General features: G+C 39.0%; 1 pseudogene; it reads right to left on the minus strand.

Moving 5' to 3' along the window:
* Nucleotides 1–8,800: 8,800 nt before the first annotated feature.
* Nucleotides 8,801–8,919, minus strand: LOC148474889 (5S ribosomal RNA; annotated as a pseudogene).
* Between the last annotated feature and the right edge of the window lie 2,756 nt (nt 8,920–11,675).

The following is an 11,675-nucleotide window of genomic DNA, read 5'->3' on the forward strand; positions in this document are numbered from 1 at the left end:
GTGTGACAGGGTCAGCATAATTCCACATGAAGTGAATGTGGAATGTCCAGATATATCCAAAGGAAATGAGGGGGGTGAGAATCGCACTGGACTGGTACTGAATACTGCACGGGTCCACTGCACCAAGGCAGATAAATAATGTGTTAGCTATTGCTTGGACCAACTTCAATAAATTATTAGCCACACTGTGGCTCAAGGTAAGTGCGTTGGTGGTGCTCCCCAGATTCAGAGAAAAACTCACTATGAGAAAAGAACAAAGAAGACTCTTTGCTGGGGGCACTACTTGTTTGTGTTTAAGGAATGCTTTAAAAATTAACTTTTAATCTTTTTCTGTTAAGATATGGACTGAACATATAGACACACAGTATACATAAAATACACAATTTATCCCTTTCCAATTAGGGAAAATGTTTCATAGGAAAAACACCTATGTGAGATCAATGCCCTTGCACAATATCGCAGTTATTCAAAATTATTCTGTAAAATGCAAGTTTGATAATAATATAATAATTACAGTTGTAAGCCTAATTAGCCTGATGTTCAAACACACTAGAAAACAAAAACACAGCAGCAAGATACAAAAGCTATTAAATCAGCTTAATCTGTAAATAATCACAACTAAATTTCATTAAAGCATCAAGAGGAAGGCACAGTAGCTGAAACAAAAAGCTATATACATATACCATAAAATTGTAAGTAATGGCATGCTCGAATAAATACTGTAGGCTATTCAGGAGAGACAAGCAATAATTAACAGAGAGGTACAGTATCTCCTATCTGGGTCTGGATATAACAAATATTATGCCAAATCAATACATACAATTTCTATGGCAAGAAGTAATTCCTAAATTCGTTTTACACGCAAATTTATAGGAAAGTGTGTGTTTGCTGACATGACTACAATGGATACTAGAAATGATAGCTTGTTTCAGCCTACAACAGCTGTCTTTTCAAAACATACTCCCATTAGCGAATATTGATACAAAGTATAAGGGGAGTTTGCAACAATATAAGGCTCAGACTGCCACATAAAGCTTAGCTTGTATCGAGTTACTGTTAGTCCTTGGCAGACGGAACAGAAACGGAGCTGCTGTCCAGTGCTGGGATCTGTGTGTGTATACAGGAGCACAGATTTAGGCGGCTATAGCAGCGGCAGCGGGGAATCTACCTCCACGCTGCTTCTCAGGAAGGTGCCTGGCCACTCCGTCTGCTGGCCTCGTTTCAGAATTGAATGGCGTACGTTTCGCCAGGGGCGTGGCTTGATCACATTAGAGTGATGTACGTCTAGGGAACTCCTTCGTATCATGAAATTGTAACCAATCATTTGTATTGGTTTCAGTGACCGGGTATAATCTGTGTCCAATAAAATTGGAACTGGGTGTAAGTGGGAAAAGACTAATGTTTGATGTTGATCGGCATACTCCCTCTATTCACTTAGGGTAATTAGCTCAAACACGAGAGATACCAGGGAGATTAAAGATCATTTAGTCGACAGAGACCATCACACGAGTATAACATAATTATGAGTACTTATTTTGTTACATAAGATATGAATGGACAAACAGTTCATAGTACAGTATATAAATTAATTGATATATTATGTGCTCTCAAGGCTTATATCTGAATAGTGCATAGACACATTATTCCATATGTATTGATATTGATGTATTAATATTAGAGACATTGCTTGTCAAAGTAAAAACTGTAGCTCATGTTAGCAGACTAGTGCTGCCAGTGTCTGTGTGAGGACGTTGTGATAAACAAATACATATGTGATAGATCACAGATGTTATCTCACACCTTCAAGTTTTCGGGATAACCTGAAGTACATATTATCTCTACATTTTGGGATAACAGTGGTAGGTACTCATAATGCGCTACGTTCTCAAAACAGGTAAGTATATAGCTAGATACAGATACAACAGTCGCAGGGAAAAATAATGAGATTACCTATATTGTTGGTAGATACTTGAGATAATAAGAAAACAGATAATTATAAGTATAATATAAAATTTGTGACTGGAAACTGTCACCATATCATATTGTGAGCATAAAGGAGTTATGTCTATATGACACATGACCCTGTTATCCCCTAAGTAATTTATAGGCAGAGACATTTCTGGTCATCAGTAGGACTGTTTTGTTGTGTCGCACAGGTATGCTGCCAGTGTAAGCCTAGAACTATCATAATGTATAAATACTACTGTTTTAAATCATATAGGTTGAACCACACCTCCATGTTTTCAGGCTAGTTAGAGGTATGGACAGTAGTGGTCATATGTACACCATTAATGGTTAGCTGTAGTAGGGACTCCTTATACGTCCTGTTCTCAATAATCACAACACGTCTCACTGGATATTTACACAAGAAAAAAACCTTTTACAAACAATTTAATTAATATCATCTCCAATCCCCCATATAGCTGGTGGTACATCGTAGCCCTTAAATACCCTTGAAAAAATAGACATACGTAAGCTGTCAGTAAGTTTATGTTCATAAGTAGACCCATACAATTTTATATTATCATCTCCGCCATCTGTTTGCAAAGTGATCTGAGTTAGATAATAGTCATATATGCATAAATCAGAGAATATAAACCAGAGATACATGAAGTACAATATCTGTCATATGGTGATAATGCATGCAGCAAGGATACACATGATCAATAAAGCTTGATTTCTAAGATATGATTACAAAAAGGGGCTATAATTAATGTACTCGTTAAGGCCACCAGGTGATAGAGCTTCCAACCTAAAAGTCCAAAAACTCTCACGTTTTCATAAGATCGCCACCACTGATCCCTAGATGTATTTGTACCAGACCGAATGCTTTAAGACTTTTTAGATCTCCTTTATGTTTGTAATAGAAGTGTTTTGCTACCGCAGTCAGTGGTTTGAATTTGGTGAGATCTGAGGCAGCGTTTCTCACATTTCCAACATGTTCTAGGATACGTTCCTTGCCATGCCCACACATTTCATATCACAGTCACATGTTATGCAGCAGATTGCTCCTTTCATTCTACAATTAATATAATCCATGATTTCCATGTCCTTGCCATATTTGTCCATTATTCCCTTTTTCTTGATCATGTATAAGCATGCTCTGCATGAACCACACGGGAATGAGCATTTGACTTTAGGGGGTCTGGGTGCTGTACGTCTGTAGTTACTTTGAGTTAGTTGTTCTCGTAGGTTGGGAGATCTTCTCCAGCTTAGGGATACCTTGTTCCCTACATGTTTCTTCAGATCTTTATGCAGATGTAAAATATGCCAATGTCTTTGAATAATATCTTTTATATTCCTCCACTCCTGACAGAAATCTCCTACGAATTTTATTACTTCCTCCTTATTTTCTGTCTGTGTAGCTGTTTCAAAGATGAGAGTCTCCCTATCAGATTTGAGGATGGATGACTTGGCTCTCTTAAAACATCTGTGACTATATCCTCGTTGTTTCAATCTTGATGTAAGAGCCACACATTGTTGTTGGAAAGTATCCGAGTCTGAGCAGTTACATCGTAAGCATAGAAATTACCCTTTGGGGATATATTCAATCATGCATGGGAAATGCAAATTTGATGGTAGAGTACACTATTTGTTGCTGCACTTTTTCTATACAGATCTGTTTCCAGTATTCCTTCAGAGTTTTTATAGATTTTCAAGTCCAGAAAGGAAATATATGAGTCATTGATATTGTGGTTAAGTCTGAGATTGAGATCATTATTGCTCAAATCTTGGATAAAGTTTAGTAGGACATTTTTGTCACCATCCCAGATCATTATGATGTCATCTATATACCGGTATCACATATTGTGTGAAATTTTCATTTCCATCATATTATTATTATTGTTATTATCCTTTATTTATATGGCACCACAAGGGTTCCGCAGCGCCTTGCACAGTACATAAACAAATAAGCACACAAGAAAACAAATATTAACAGTACAAACAATGCTGGACAGATACATGATTTATACATTGCTGCATAACACTTAGATAAGCAGCATGGTGTCTGTAACCAAGGGTTGGGTGCTATTGTAAATTAGAATATAATTAAGTGAAGGAGAAGCACATGAGGGAAGAGTGCCCTGCTCGTGAGAGCTTACATTCTAAAGGGTAGGGGGTAGACAAACATGGGTGGCACAGATGGGCTGGATACAAGGGTCACAGTAATTTAACATCTTTGGAAAGGTTAGTCTAAACTTAAGAGGAAAAAAAAAACAATGAGTTCAGCAAAAGTGCACCAAGCCTCATGATTTGGGGGCCACAACCAAGAACCATTTGAGAGGTCATCTTGCTGTGTCGTTCGGTAAGGCATAGTTGGAGTGGAGAAGCAGATTGCATGGGCAGATCAGGAAGGATGCGGGCAACATTGGAGATCCAGGTGCAGGCACAATCCATAGGAATGATGTAAATGTGATGGTCGATAAAAGCAGTCCTTAATAGCAGAAATTGCTGATTTGTTAATTTCTCCTTCTGTTCTCCTCCTGAATAACTCCAGCTTTAACTTAAATGTTCTATTTACGCTTTAAACTAAGCACTTCAAATATAGGCGCTGTTGTTGGAACAGCCTCAGCTATGGCAGCCTAATAGTGACAAATAAGTATGACTCAAACCAGGTGTCCACACTGATTCCACCCCCACCCCTAACACCCTCCTCACACAACAAAGGGTCAGCAGTAATATAAACAAATGGTGAGAGGACAATATACCATAGAAGACATACTCATGCTCCCACCAGCCTAGATATAAATTGGCATAAGTGGAAGCACAGGCTGAACCCATCGCAGTTCCTATGGTCTGGATGAAGAACTTGTCGTGGAAAGTAAAGAAATTGAAATGTAATACAAAGTGGAGGAGTTGTAGGATGAATTTGTTAAATTCTTCATGGCCCTCCATATTCAAAAGGTACTCCACTGCTTGAATTCCTGGGGTATGGTTGATGCTCATATATAGGGCTTCTACATCCAAGCTCACTAGTAATTGTCCCTCCTCCAGTTTTACTGTACATCATGCAGTTTCTTAAGTATGTCCGATGTATGCCTTATGTATGAGGGGAGTGTCAAGACAAAATGTCTTAGGTGCAGATCAACAAATTTGTTGACTCCCTCCGACAGACTCCCTATACCGGACACAATGGGTCGGCCTTGAGTTTTTGGGTTCTTATGTACTTTTGATAGCAGGTAAAAGGTGGCTACTTTGGAATATTCTGTCCAGAGGTAGCCATATTCATTTTTTGTTATTACACCTTCATTCTTAGCATTATCAATAATTTTTTCAGAATGTCCTTAAATATTTCCAAGGGGTTCAAGAGGATCTGTTGATAACATTGTTCATTCAATAGTTGCTTACAAGCTTCTCTGGTATATTTGTCTTTAGGCCAAATAACAATGTTGCCCCCTTTGTCAGAAGGCTTAATAAAGATGTCTTGCCATGTCCCGATGTTTATTAGGGCCTCTCTCTTTTCTCTGGTCAGGTTATCTCTCCTACTATGCAGCCATCTTTTAGTATGTAAATCATCCAAGTCCTTGGAGACCAGATTGGCAAAAATCTTTACCTCTGGGCAAATAGATTCTGGTGGGAAGAATGTGGATTTCTTGTTGCATTGTGGTCTATGATGCACACTAGTGGTAGTTGGATCTAATTCTCCTTGTAATTCCTCAACAGTCTCCAATGCAATTTGTTCCATCTCAGTCTTCTCAGTATGAATTGATGATTGATCATGACTTGATGAATAGTGTTTTTTTAATAACTATTGTCGGCTAAAAAGTTTAAGGTCATTTTCCCAGTGGAAACAATCGAAACTCACTGTGGGTGAGAAGGATAAGCCCTTACTGAGGACATCACTTTCAGATTTTGTAAGAAAGTGGTCCAAGAGATTCATAATTCTAAGGCTGTTGGTTATTTCTTCTGGTTGCGGGTTGAGTACCTCCTGGGGGATGAAAAATCCCATCTTGCTTTTCCTCTTCTTATTTGACCTCCTTGTCCTCCCCTTGAACCTCTTTGTCTTCCCCTGGGTCCTCTGGAATCCCCTAAAGGATGAATTGTGTATTTTATGTATTTTATGTATACTGAGTGTCTGTATGTTCAGTCCATATCTTAATAGATAAAGATTAAAAGCTAAGTTTTAAAACATTCATTAAACACAAACAAGTAGTGCCCCCAGCACAGAATCTTCTTTGTTATTTTCCCATTGTGAATGTCCAGATATCTCAGGTTTGGCAGAGCAAAAGCAGTAGGGCTGAAGGGTCCAGGACAGGTGTTGCCTCAATCAGTTGTCAGATCCAGGCCAGAGTTTGTGTGTGTAAGTTTGAGTCTGGAAAATAAACTGATTACAGACACCTGTGTGAGGCTTTTAAAAGAACTGCAGAGACATTGGGAAACTGATCCTGATGGTGAAGTAGTCGCCCAGGTTATAGGCACAGGGGTGACTAGTGTTAGGGATTCTGGACCTGTGAGTCCACTTAAAGAACTGTATTGCTGTTTTGGAAGATTCTGTGTACCAGCCTGTAGCATCTTGCCTGTGAACACTGCACTGTTCTGTATTACTGCCTGTGGTGAGAAAATAAACATCTGTTGGATTTTACCCGATCTATGTGATTCTTGTCACAATATATAAAAAGGGCACAGTCGTGCCCTTATATTAAGTCTGAATTGAAAACAAAATGGAAATCTTCATAGAGAATTCCGGGGGGGGCATGGTGTTTAAGGGGCAACACCTCAAAAGCTATAGGAAGTACCAAGCTGAAATGTGGCCTGGATGGGTAGAACTGTCTCTCTGTGCTGCATGTCAAATTTCAGAGCAAAATAATAACAAATTTAGGATTTGGGAGTAATCTAAAATTCCAACTGTCAGTTTATTCTGACACTCTCAGTTAAGACCACTTTTCTGCTGTTCTATATGGGGGATTTTTGGGAAGGCATAACTCAAGGTAGGGGGCGAATTTAGACATGGTGTTTGTTTCATTAAGGTAGCTATTGTTCCAGGGTAGGACCTTTTGGGGTTCAGGTAATTGAGAAAGTTACAGTTTTTAAACTATTACTTTTTTAAACTATTACCATCAGCCCCCTGCTAGAAAAAGTCAGGTGCTGGTTCTGGAAAATACAGGCGAACCCTACTGTATTTTCAGAACCAGGATCAGCTCAGAGCCCAGTGCTGGTTGCACTGAATAGGGGGGACCCCTACGTCGTTTGTCCCCCGTATTTTAGCAACCAGGACTGGTTCTGATTTGCCTGGTGCTGGTTGGTCTTAATACGGGGACTCCTATGTTTATCAAATGAACACACAGTTCTGTGAATTAGCAGCTCCACCTTTTTATGAGTGACAGCAATCTCACTCTGTGAGAGTGCTGAATCTGCAGTTAACCACATGGTGTCATGGTATACCATATCTGTATTACACAATGAACACGTCCATTAAGGTGTCAGTCTTAATGATCGTAATTTCATTGCTTTTTGAAGTTTGAGTGGCAAAAACTCAATAGCTTTTGTGAAATTTCAGTTCATGTCTAAGAAGCCTTAATGGGACATATGAAACCATAAGTTTTTTTGTCTATGGAATATATATATATATATATATATATAATCCACAGTAGGTTGGCAGACACACAGCAACAACAGTCTCAATGCCTGTGGTACAAATCCAGTATCGAAGACGGCAAGTAACGTATATGTGTATCTGTGTCTATACATACATATATAGAAACATATATATATGTGTGTGTATATATATATATATATATATATATATATGTCTCTTTAAGCCAGCACTCCACAACAAACACGCTGTAATGGCCCTGGTGCCATCTGTAGTATAAAATACTTAATGTATATGCAGCAAAACACAGCGGCACTCATGGGTCTTATAATAAAGAATGACGCCAACCAAGGGCACGTTCGCTCAACGTTTCAGTCGCTTAGACCTTTATCAAGAACTCAGTGTAAACAAAAAAACACATACCTTTATACAAGCATGGCAGTTAGTTACAGCCCAACTGTTTCCTCCGCATCTCGGTCAGCGTCACCCGGCAGATGACGTCATCAGCATGCGTCCCATACACTCCAGCGTGCATGATGATGTCACACGGCAATGGAGCGTGGCGCTGCTTACTGTCGTCATTCCACCGAGTCACAGAGGCACTCAGACCAATGTTGGGTGTCTGCGGCCATGATAGACACATACATTATACATTCCTGTGAGAAACAATTATATAAACAATGACAACGTGATATGTGGGCTAGAGTAAAAACAATACACCAAATGAGGTGGGGGTAAACTACACCAGGGAGTAAAAGGGGAAATAAGAGGAAGAACACAGGGAAAAAAAATTAATATTTGACACAACTTCATCGATATAGGGAAACAGAACATAAAGAATTATATTCATGTTGAAAATAAGTAGCAGTAAAAGTGTGCACAGGCATGCCAGACGCATGCATGAAGGCAAGAAATGACTGTACTTATATGAAGCCAATATTGTCAAAATATATCAGAGGATCACTGTGATAATGAATGGAGATGAGCACAGTAAGTATCTGAAGTATCGAATATGAAAAAATAAATCTATATGAAATGTACTGGTGGTGAGCCTATAAAGCACACGCTCTAACCACACTCACATAACATGATGTAAACAGATCATGGAGCAGACAAGTATGCGAGCAATGTCTAAATAAAAAATAAAAAAATAAAGACTAGGATGTGGTATATATTAAGGAAAAAAGAACATTGAAAGCAATTGCCGATGGTTGCGGTGGCGACCATTGGAGTAATGGAATTTAAACTGTGGAACGCTGTATAGTTAACTTACAGCACCTGGTATTCCAAGGAGGTCTCCCTTCCTTGTACTAACTAGGCCAGACACTGTATAGCTTCCAAGATCGGACGAGATTGGGCACATTCAGTGCTGTATGGTTGTAAGTAGCTGAAATTCAAATATCACAGTGAACTTAGTGATCCAAATGGAAGCCTTCCGGTAACCAGATGTTGGTAAACTTTCCTGCTCATGCTACACCAAACGAGCAAGAAGAAAAAAATTGGTGTATATGTGCATCATAAGCAAAATCTCAATCTTTAAACATGCTATTGGTGGGCAAGAGAAATGAAAGGAAGGAAGAAAAATAATATAAATATAAGGAAAAATGAAGGAAAAGCAGCTAGACTTGATAATAGACAAAGGCAGAATAATCAAAGAAAACAAGCAAATGATAAAGTCTCATTTAGACCAAAAGGGGCAACGGTATTCATCTTATGGATCCAGCAAGTTTCAAGCTGCAGAAGTTGCTTATCTCTGTCTCCTCCTCTCTTAGACATGGGTACTTGGTCGATTGCTTTATAGGTAAGGGTAGCCAACGAATGTCTATGTTCACTGTACAGTCTAGCAACAGGCTGGTCCACATCCTTTCTTTCTAATGCCTGTCGAATTGCAGTCCGGTGCTGGGCCATCTTCACCTTTATGTGCAGGTGGTTTTTCCCACGTACATGAGTCCACAGGGGCACTTGATGATGTAAATGATGAATTTGCTGGTACAGGTCAGTACATGTCTGATGGGGAATCTTTCGCCAGAGTGTGGATGCACCACATCAGGACCAGTTTCAAGGTATTGACACATTGTACAGCCTGTGCACCTATAGCACCCCGTTTTTTAGTAAGAAAATGTGTGCTAGGGTTCAAAGAATATCCAGAAACATCATTGTGAACTAACCAATTCTTTAAGTTTTTACCCCTCTTGTAGCCCAACATATCTCGAGTATTTTTAAGAGCTGGAAGGGTGGAATCAGTGTTAATGATTGGCCATAGTTTTTTGGTGGCAGTGTTGACAAGTTTGCTCCCTGTGTTAAAATGGTTGATGAACAACATCTGTTGTTTTTTGTTAGTCCTAGAGTCCTCATTATTGGTTGTTGCATTCATTTGGGATAGAGCTTTAGCCTTTGCTTTTGGTAAATCTTTAAAATTGTATCCTCTGCTGATGAATTTAATCATCATTTTATTGATGTTCTCTTCTGCTTTAATGGGGTCATTTGTGATCCTTTTGACCCACAGAAATTGTGAAAAAGGTAAACTCTTGATGAGTGATGTCGTATGATGGCTGCTGGCATGAAGAAGTGTATTGCAATCAGTTGGTTTACTGTACAAAAAAGTATCAAATGTGGATCCTGTCCAGGTGATGTTCACATCAAGAAAATTCACTGTTTCATGGCTGCATTCAAAAGTAAATTTGATATGGTCATGTAGCAAATTAATCTCGTGCATAGTCGAAATAAAGTCAAATTGTGATCCAGACCATAAAACAAGAATATCGTCTAAGTAACGAGTAAAAAAACAACAGATGCTGATTGACGTTTGGGTTATTGATAAATAGAAGTTTCTCCACAAAGAACATGTAAGTGTTGGCAAAAGAGGGTGCCACATGGGAACCCATTGCGCATCCCCTCTTCTGTAAAAAAAAAAGGAATTGTCAAACAAAAAATAGTTGCGCTTGAGCGTTTTCTCTAAAAGAAGAATATAAAGCTTAGTATCCGGTCCATGATAGTTATCATGGCTGACAAGAAATTCCTGCATACACTTTAGGCCATCTTCATGTGGTATACTTGTGTACAGCAACACCACATCAATTGTGCATAAAAGAAGAGTAGTAGGTAATTGTTTTAAATCCTGTAAACTCTGCAACAGCGAATTTGTATCTGTTAGGAATGATGATTATTTCATGATTAATGGCTGTATGAAATAATCCAGATATTTTGAAATTATGCTGTATAATGACCCTTTTGCCGATATGATCGGGCGGCCGGGTGGAGACTGTAGAGACTTATGTATTTTTGGAAGCGTGTAAATTAAAGGGACAACCGGATAATCCGTAATTAGATTTAGTCCTGTTTTGCTGTCCAATAGACCATCTGACATGGTATTTTTCAATATGCAATCTAATTCTTGTTTGTACAAAGCAGTGGGGTTACAATCTAGCTTGGTGTATACTGCTGTATCACCTAATTGCCTATATATTTCATTTTTGTAAACTGATATATTTTAGAGAACCATGGCACCTCCTTTATCCGCTGCTCGAATAATAATAGACTGATCCTTGCTTAAATTCTTAAGGGCTGTGAATTCAGCTTTAGAGAGATTGGAATATGATTTGTGTTGGACTTTCTGCGGTGATGTTATTTCATGGTCCAATAGCCTGGTAAAACTTTTTATGGAGGCGTTATATGACTGAGGCTCAAAGGTTGATTTTTTCTGTATTGGGCCTTTATAATTCAACATGTTTTCACCGGCTTGCTGAGGATAGAACTCTTCTTCAATTTAAGATTACGATTGAATCGCCATAAATCTTGTTTCCAATGGAAACCATCAAAGGGACAAGTGGGAATAAATGTTAGACCTTTATTAAGTACCTTTCTTTCAATGTCAGATATGGGCCTACTTGAAAGATTAATAATCAGGTCTTCCTCTTGTAAGGTTTTCTTCCTCTCCCTTTCCCCTTGCCCTCCACGCCGCGTACGGGCCCTCTTTCTGCTTGTGCACGTGTGGAGACCCCTAAAGGGTTTTTTTGTAACAGGGGGGTAGGGAGAGAATCCTGATCACTTTGGGATGAATGTGCACCTGCAGAATCATCAGTGTCAAAAGTAGACTTCCTAAATCTGTTTTTTTTAGGGGTGAGCCCCCCCGATCCGAGGC

The sequence above is a fragment of the Taudactylus pleione genome, unplaced genomic scaffold (assembly GCF_031769625.1).
Source record: "Taudactylus pleione unplaced genomic scaffold, aTauple2 ptg000803l, whole genome shotgun sequence".
NCBI classification, from domain to species: domain Eukaryota; kingdom Metazoa; phylum Chordata; class Amphibia; order Anura; family Myobatrachidae; genus Taudactylus; species Taudactylus pleione.